Source organism: Trachypithecus francoisi, unplaced genomic scaffold (genome assembly GCF_009764315.1).
Source record: "Trachypithecus francoisi isolate TF-2019V2 unplaced genomic scaffold, Tfra_2.0 Lachesis_group1, whole genome shotgun sequence".
Lineage (NCBI taxonomy): Eukaryota > Metazoa > Chordata > Mammalia > Primates > Cercopithecidae > Trachypithecus > Trachypithecus francoisi.
Genome location: NW_022681454.1, coordinates 36,925,943 through 36,935,455, shown reverse-complemented (window position 1 = coordinate 36,935,455; position 9,513 = coordinate 36,925,943). Strand labels below are relative to the sequence as shown.

Genomic DNA, 9,513 nt, shown 5'->3' with positions numbered 1-9,513 from the left:
AAATAGCCCCTTGTCTTAAGATTTTAAAGCTTCACTTTTTCTTTGCCAAGGAATGTGCTAATAAGCAAGCTAAAAGGGCAGAGAAGCAAGCAGTGCCAGTTTGGGAAGGTGATTTTAGACTTTATTTGTTTGCTTTCCAGTTGGGCCTAATGTTGGACTAATGTACTTAATCTGCCTGGGTTGTAACAAGGAAAAATATGTATGAATTTATATTTATAATTTTGAGGAGTTTGCAAAATCATTTGAAAGTTAAACTTGTTGGTATATGAGACACAGAACAATAAATGAGTATATAAACAAAAGCTACACTGCTTCCTTTATAATCCGAGAAGGCTTCATGAAAGGACAGAGACCCAGTTGGGCCTTGAAAAAATATAGGATATTTTTAGTATGTATGTCTACTAATAGGAGTTATCAAAAATGCAAGACTTACAAGACTGATCCTAATACCTCTTTAATAATAGATGTATCCTCAAGACATTTATCAAGAAGAAATAACCGGAAAGGTGAGCAAAGATGTGTGTATATGTTTGTTCATAATACCTTTGTTTATATCCATTTAAATGAGGCTCCGTAGGGAATTTATAATTAAATTGTAATATCACCATTCAATTGGAATGTTGAAGGATGAGGTAGACCTTTGTTTTTATGTATTGAGTGTAAATAGCAAGTTACAGAGGAGTAAAATGCCTTCACTAGTGTTTTTATGCTCTTTGAAAGCTTTACTTTGATATGGTGAATACTTTTTCTTTATAGTAATAATAACTACTACTGCCATTACTACCTCTATGACTCTTCCAGGCTTCCCATATTGCAAGCATTGTATATCAAATGTCACACATGCTATTTTGATAAACCTCATAAACACTCTGAGCTGAATATTATTTGATAGATGAGTAAGTTGAGAAGTTAAGCAACTTGCCCAAGTTTGCACAGTCATTTGCTTGCAGAGGTAAACTCACCTATCTTTCTCAAATATGTTTTACTTTCATCTTGTCATTTAATTATCACAGCAATCCTATGAGAGAGACTGAGTAATTATCGTTTATACATTTGTGGATAAATATAATTCATTTTTACATTTACACATCTTCTATCAAGAGGGACATCAATTTTTGTAACACTCTAGTGATTTTTTGTTTGTTTGTTTGTTTGTTTTTTTCCTTAACTACTTACCTCTTTCTGTGGAGCTGGAGCAAGGCTCCTGATTGTTAAATTTGGGACAGGACCTAGGTAGGAGTGGTATCACTCCATCCTCCCTCTTCCTTTAGGAACTCAGATACCTGTAAGTGGGATGTATTCAACTCTCCTTCTCCATGCTGTAAGGTGTTTTATTTTCTTTAAAATTTAATTTTGTTTTATCTTACATTCTAGGATACATGTGCGGGATGTGCAGGTTTGTTACATAAGTAAATGTGTGCCATGGTGGTTTGCTGCACCTATCAACCCATCACCTGGGTATTAAGCCCAGCATACATTAGCTATTTATCCTGATGCCCCCCATCCTCCTGCCCCTCCAACAGGTCCCAGCATGTGGTGTTCCCCTCCTTGTGTCCATGTATTCTCATTGTTCAGCTCCCACTTATAAGTGAGAACATGTGGTGTTTGGTTTTCTGTTCCTGTGTTAGTTTGCTGAGGATAATGGCTTCCAGCTCCATCCATGTCCCTGCAAAGGACATGATCTCCTTCCTTTTTATGGAAGCATAGTATTCCGTGGAGTATATGCTGTAAGTTTTAAAGGGGCAGACTTCTTTGCAGGGAGGCTACTCATTGTCTAATGCTGCCTACAATGGTTCAGCTAAGTCTATGTTATTCTGGGGTTCATTATCAGAATGTATATCCTAATAATGTTGTTTCATAAGTAAGCCACATCTGCAATGTATTATCAGAAATAAAAGTACTATTTAAATTTCCCATTGTGTGAATTTTTTAATCGAATTCCATGGTAGTTGAATCAGAATCAGGAAAGAGTAAAAAGGGTGCATGGATTGGGTCCCCTTTAATGTGGAATCAAAGTGAACTTGATTATTTGGCAGCAGGCAAAAGCAAGGCAAGAACGTTGAACAGTCCTCATTACGAACTTGTTCTTAGAGGTTAAATTTATAATTAGATAAGTACAGGAGGGTGAGACCAAGTTTGGCAATAATTCACTGGAAAAACTTAGCGGCTTAATTTGATCACAAATACCATGATTGGAGACTACTACATGATTGTGAGGGTGTGTAAACCAAGATGGTGAGTGATTTGAAAGCAACATTACTTCAGCCATTCAGAAAATACTTCTTGAGCGTCTTTAATATGTCATAATTAGCTTAGCGTTTATGAGTTTGGTCTTTGGAGCACCATTGCCATTCTGTCACTTAATTCTCTATATAAGTTGACTTGAGTCAATTCACTCAGTCTCTCTGAGCTTCCTATTTCTCATTTGTACAACGGGGATAAGGGTCACACCCATCATATAAGATTTTGTGAGAATCTAATGAATTAATAACTGCTAAGCATTAAGAAAGTGATAAGCATGTAGTAAAATCTTGATAATTATTAGCTATTGTTACTAATTTTATTATTTATTATTTTATAATAATAATAATAAAAATATTGCACCTATGAATTTAATTACTCCCCGTATGATGACTCCTAATTGAATGTCTTTAACTTTGACATTACTATTTTTGCCCTCCAGGTTTGCTCACTTAAAATCATCACTGAGCTTAACATATTGGAAACTGCTTTCCTGTGTGTCCCTGAAACTTGCTCCTCTTACAGTCTTCCTTATATGAATAAATGCCGTAATTGTCTATTGGTTTGTACAAGCTAGAAACATAGGTGTCACCCTTAATATTCTTTCCTTTTAACTGCCATATAAGTCCTTCATCAAGTCCTGTTAGCTTTACCTTCCAAAAGACATTTGTACTTTTTTGCTTTCTAACTGCAACATCAATAAGCCCTCCATTATACCTTGCCTGAACTACAGATGCTCCTTGATGTGCAATGAGGTTACATCCTGATAAACCCATTGTAAGTTGAAAATATGATGAGTTGAAAATGCATTTAATACACTTACCCTGCCGAATATCATAGCTTAGCCTAGCCTACCTTAAATTGCCCAGCCCACAGTTGGGCAAAATCATTTAACATTAACCCTACTTTATAATAAAGTCTTGAATATCTCATGCAACTTATCAAATACTGTACTGAAAGTGAAAAACAGAATGGTTGTATGGATAGTTGAAGTATGGTTTCTACTGAACGTGTATCACTTTCACACTATCGTAAAGCTGAAAAATAGTAAGTTGAACCATCATGAGTCAGGCACCATCTGTATTGCACAAATTTCCTGAAAGCTTTCACTGCATCTCATCTTCTACTCAGCCCATCCACTCTGTGAACAAAAGTCAGAGTGATACAAAATCATATCAAATCATGTCGCTTGCTCATTTAAAGCCTGTTGGGGGCTACTTGATGTTCTTAGCATAAGACTTAAATCCTTGACGATATTCTAATATCTCAGTATAACCTGACCATTTCCCATGTCTCTGGGCTCAACTGGCGTCATGCTATATCTTGTACTTTGAGCCACAGCTGCACTCGCCCTCTTTTAGGTTCTCCAATATGATATGAATGTTTTTGCTTCAGGACCTCTGTGCAGTGCACATACTGTTCCCTTTACCTTGAATCCCTTCTCTCCTTCACCCAGAAATATCCATAAATCTTTCAAGTCTCAGCTTAAATATAATTTCCACAGGAAAACCTTCCTTGTATCCTAGTCTAGATCAGGACCATATTCATATTCTCAATATGCCTTATGCTTACTCCTAAAATTACTTATTGTAGTTTTAATAAAACACTTACATAGTTATTTGTTTACTGTTATGGATATCAATGCTTTTCCAGCTAGAAGGTAAATTCTAGTAGGGCAGAGATCATGTCCGTGTTACTCATTCTATGTCTTCAGGACCTGCATGATGTCTAGCAAAGAGATTGCACCTAATAAATATTTGTTAAATGAATGAATAAAGGAATAGACAATGTGATATCTGAGTTGAGTTTTGAAGAATATGTAGGAGTTAGCCATGTGAGTGGGGATGAGGAGAGCCATAGGGAGTACTGGGAGTAAGGATAGCAGATGGAGGCATACAAAAGGCAGGAATATGAGAGTGGCAAGAGATGAGCTGAACACTCAGGCAGAAGCAATGAAGAGCATTGCATATTGTCCTAAAAGGTATGGATTTTACCCTCAAAATCCTTGGAAAGTAAAAAGCAAATAATTAAGTGTCTGGATCTGAATTGAGCTTTAAATAGTTAAGTGTCTGGATCAGATTTTGACTTTGGCATAAAACATGTAGCAGAAATTTAGAGAATAATTGGAGAGGAACAATTTTTGAGACGGGGAGACCAATTAGAAATCTGTTAAACTAATTGACTGGAGAAATGATGTCACCATGAAATAAGGCAGTTGTAAGGATGAAAAGGAGATGAATTCCAAAGATGTTAAAGGGGTCAAATTGAGAAGACTTCATTTGCTTGGATATGGAGAGTAAGAGTGGGAGATATGGATTAGTTCTTGTTTGATATTTTGGAAAACTAGATGAGTAGTGGTGGAATTCACAAAGATAGCAGATATTGTATGGGAGACAAATTTAATGGTGGTGACAAAATACTGATTTGCTTTTGTGTTGTATTTGAGGCACTTGAGAGGCATCAGTAGAGCTGCCTTGTGATGGTATTCAGAAGGTAGCTGATATCATAAGAGTGGATGAGATTATCCCAGGAGCAATGTAGAGCTTCATTTCATAGTTCAAGAAGCCTTTGAGTATTCAGTAAATATTCTTAGTCCTAAGAATATGCACATACACATACAAACGTTTGAAGACAATTTAAGGGGGTTCACAGACATCATGAAGTCTTTCTGTCCCCTTAGAACTGAGAAGAAAATGGGGGAGAAAAAGTTGGATAAGTATCAAGGCGTGAACAAGCAAGATAAGTCCAAGAAGATTGTAATTGATTGACCAGAGAGATGGCTGAGAATCAGTAAAGAATGAGTCCAAGGAAACAGGAGAAAAGGGGTTTTAAAAAGGAAAGCGTGATCAGGAGTGTTTAGAAGTTTTAGAAAGGTGGAGTGATACAACTGAGAATAGTAGTTTTAGTGGTGTTGCAGGGATGAGAGCCCAATTATCTCCAGAGTTAATGGAAAGTGGGGAAGTAGAAATAAGCATACAATGCACATTTCCAGAAACTTGATGTTATTTAAGAAGATAACTAAGACGGCCGGCGCGGTGGCTCAAGCCTGTAATCCCAGCACTTTGGGAGGCCGAGATGGGCGGATCACGAGGCCAGGAGATCCAGACCACCCTGGTTAACATGGTGAAACCCCGTCTCTACTAAAAAATACAAAAAAACTAGCTGGGCGAGGTGGCGGGCGCCTGTAGTCCCAGCTATTCGGGAGGCTGAGGCAGGAGATTGGCGTAAACCCGGGAGGCAGAGCTTGCAGTGAGCTGAGATCCGGCCACTGCACTCCAGCCTGGGCGACAGAGCGAGACTCCGTCTCAAAAAAAAAAAAAAAAAAAAAAAAAAGAAAAAAGAAAAAAAAAAAGAAAGAAGATAACTAAGACAATAGCTGGAGAAAGCATAGTTTCAAGGAAAGAAATATTTTTTGTTTTTCTTATTCTCATTTTTAAACGGCTGCATAACAAATGCGTCTTTATTGAGAGTAAAGAAGCAAATTAACTTATTTGAGGAATATTTGGGGATTTGTTTTTATTCAGAAGAAAAGAAGATGTAAAATATTCTGAAAGTGGAATTCAAATATTTGCTTTTTAATTTGTGCACGAGTCAGCAACTTAGTGCAGTTCTAGAGTGCGGAATAGGACCAATGAGATCCTGCCAAGAAAACAAATGCATTGTCATAGGAAGTGCGCAAGCAAAGTCTGGTGACAGCTTGTTAGCGATAGTGTAGAGGGAAGTCCCATGTAAGTAGAAAATGGAGCTACATGAACAACCATATCCCTTTTACCTCTGGGATGATGCAGTTCTTTTTCAGGAATTCCTAGGGAGAATCAGAAAGCCTTTTATCCTTCTTGTTTGAGGAAATTTGATGCTCTAAATTCAGAAAGGCAAGTTGCATTGCACAGAGCGTTTGAATAGTTTTGGGTTGATAGGCCATGGGAACTCTCTGTCACATCCAGTTACAAAGAACATGTGATCCATTACATTTAATTGAAGGCAATATGTTAGCTTCTGCCTGGGAGTTTGCTAATGATGATATGTTATTTTTCCCTTTGAAGCCATCTGACAAATTTTGAGATCCTAGAATAATATTTACCACTTGTAACTTAATTTTTAAAAATAAATTATTATTTTCACACTTGCCCTCCTTCATGTATAAAATACGGATATGAATGGCAGAAAGATTAAGAGTGATTCAAAATGTTTCATGCAAACATTCAAGAGATGTTCACAACTGGGCACGGGCGCTCATGCCTGTAATCCCAGCACTTTGGGAGGCCAAGGTTGGCAGATCACTTGTGCTCAGGAGTTCGAGGTAAACCTGGCCAACATAGGGAAACCCCATCTCTACTGAAAATACAAAAATTATCTGGGTGTGGTGGCATGCACCTGTAGTCCCAGCTGCTCAAGAGGCTGAGGCAGGAGAATCACTTGAACCTGGGATGCAGAGGTTGCAGTATCTTTAAGAATATACTAGAAAACTCCAAGAATATAGTTTTATCACAAACAGTTTCAGAATGTGAGATTTCTGAGAGAATACTATTTATAAGCTTGAAGTATTGTTTCATTTAAGATAAGCATCCAGATGCTCATGTTAGACACATTTCAATGAATTTGACAAAGTAGAATTATTAAACACCCTCAAATTAGTGTTTAATAATTGGGTGACCCAAAACAGCACACATCATTATATCAAAAAAGAGAGAATATATTACATTCCCACATTTATTTTACGTATTTGTGTGTATGGGTAATAGATGGGTCTGTAAACCATTACTCAATATTATGAATTGTAAAACAGCTTATAACATCTAACATTGCAGAAGGAAGGACACAGAAGAGAGAGGTTGTCTTTCACCCACATTTTGTAATGGAGCTGATTTACCTGGTCTGCTGAATATGGGCACTGAGATGATTACATCAAACATCTATTAGGTCTGCCCAGGCAGGTATCTCCAAGTAATGTATTTAACTCTAGACTTCATAAGAATAGCAAACAGATTAGTTAATACACACTAAAATCACATATTTGTGAGCATTTTTTCATATAACTACTGAATGAATTTGATAGCTACTATTCCTAGCTGACTAACTCACTAGATAAATTCCATATCCAGAAGTAATTGGTGGGTAGGTACTTGCCTTTCAACAAATCGGTTCTGTTTTTCTTTCCCATCTTGTGTTTATTAATTTATATAACAAATATTTACTAGATACTGTTATAAGCTAAATTGTGTTCCTCCAAAATTCAAATGCTGAAGTCCCAACCCCTAGTACTTAAGAATGTGACTGGAGCTAGAATCTTTAAAGAGGTAGTTAAGGTTAAATGAGGTCATTTGGATGGGCCCTAGTCCAAAATGACTGTTGTCCTTATAAGAAGAGGACATTAGGATACAGACACACACAGAGGAAAGACCACGCTCAGACAAAGGGAGAAGAGGGCCACTTATAAGCCAAGGAAAGATCTCAGAATGAAAGGAACCCTACTGACACCTTGCTCATGGAATTCTAGCCTCCAGAACTGCGAGGCAATACATTTCTGTTTTTTAAGCCACCCAGTCTGGGCACTTTCTTACGGTACCCCTAACAACTTTGTTATGGTAGTCCTCGCAGCTAATACAGATACCAACTATATGTTTAGATATTGTGAAATCCTTCAGTACAGAGCTCAAACTGTAGCATGCACGAGAATAACTTGGATACTCTTTGAATAGAGAGTTCTGAGCCCCACTGCCAGAGATTTTGATTCAGTAAGTTTAGAGTGGGGCCCAAGAAGTTACATTTCCAATCAGCTTTCAGGTAATGGGATGCTCCCAGTGGGACCATACTTTGAATAGCATTGGCTTTGTAAATACAAATGCCTTTCAGAAAGGGCAATAAATTAAACTTCACCAGTGATTTGACTGAATCTTTCATGCAAGCATTCAAGATATGTTCAGGGATTTGACTGATAAAGTTTAATTTATTGCCCTTTTTGATTTGATTTTAAGGATGGCTGTCTTTAACAATCAGTCACTGATTGTTAATTATGCAGGATTTTTGTAATCTCATTGTTAAAGACAGTCATCCTTAAAACTGGCAATGGGGGGAGTGTCAACATTATAGAAATTGGCAAATGCTACAGAGCAGGACTTTTATTGCTGGAAAGTCAGTTTCAAAACATTTTCCAGTACCCCAGTGCCTGGAAGTAAATAGACTTATTAGATTGCTCTTCAAAATATATGGAGAGGAGTGGGGCCAGGCGTGGTGGCTCGTGCCTGTAATCCCAGCACTTTGGGAGGCTGAGGCAGGTGGATCATTTGAGGTCAGGAGTTTGAGACCATCCTGGCCAACATGGTGCATCCCCATCTCTACTAAAAATACAAAAATTAGCCAGGCGTGGTGGTCCATGCCTGTAGTCCCAGCTACTCGGGAGGCTGAGACAGGAGAATTGCTTGAACCCAGGAGGCTGAGGTTGCAGTGAGCCGAGATCACACCACTGCACTCCAGCCTGGGCACCAGAGTGAAACTCCGTCTCAAAAAAAAAAAAAAGAAAAAACAAAGAAAAAAAGAAATAATTTTATATATATACATATATACGTACGTATATATACACATATGTGTGTGTGTATATATATGGAGAGGAGTGGAAAGCTAAATGCGTGTGACTGTAGGGAATCCCCTAACGTGAGAAAGATACAGAGAGTGAAGTCACAAAATAGCTCATTCCTTAGGTCAATGACTTCAAAGAACTTCAGTTTAGCAATTTTGTTATTACGTTAACATTCAAACGGATCCCTTTTAAGCAGACAGGTTAGAAGCAAACAGGCCGTTGGAACTTAAATCATTGCCCCCGTGTTTGCTGGCTGTTTGGATTTGTTGTTTAACCTTTAAAGCAAAGTATTTCTTTTTTATGTAAAATATAAGTAGACAGGATAATTTGAGCTGCCTCTTGTGTCTTTGAGATTGTACATTTCTAAGTACAGTAGCCTAATGAAGTGCCCAGTGCCATGGCTCAAATTCCCGCTCACTTCAAGTGATTTGATTTGTTTTTTCCCTTTTAAACTACAGAATCTCTGAGGCCATGATTGTGTAAACATCTGAGATGATGGGATCATGGGCTCATCCTAATTACATCTCCGATAGTTGTGAATGTTAAATGGTACCATGTAGTAACAGAGGTTTACAAACTCTACTGAGTTATAGAAGTGCAAGTTCAAATAAATACCAGTCTTTAATTTCAGAGTTTGGCTCGAGGGCTGGTAGGAAAAATTTAGGAGCAGAGATTTCTGTAGTACTCTAGAGGTT

At 37.7% G+C, this 9,513-nt stretch overlaps 1 long non-coding RNA gene across 1 annotated transcript; it reads right to left on the bottom strand.

The window, feature by feature from the left end:
* Positions 1-1,518: 1,518 nt before the first annotated feature.
* LOC117086329 lies at positions 1,519-7,095 on the bottom strand. Its single transcript, XR_004438288.1, has 3 exons — positions 7,085-7,095; positions 2,728-2,729; positions 1,519-1,725 (listed from the first exon to the last, which is right to left on the bottom strand). It is a non-coding gene; the product is annotated as an uncharacterized LOC117086329 (long non-coding RNA).
* Between the last annotated feature and the right edge of the window lie 2,418 nt (positions 7,096-9,513).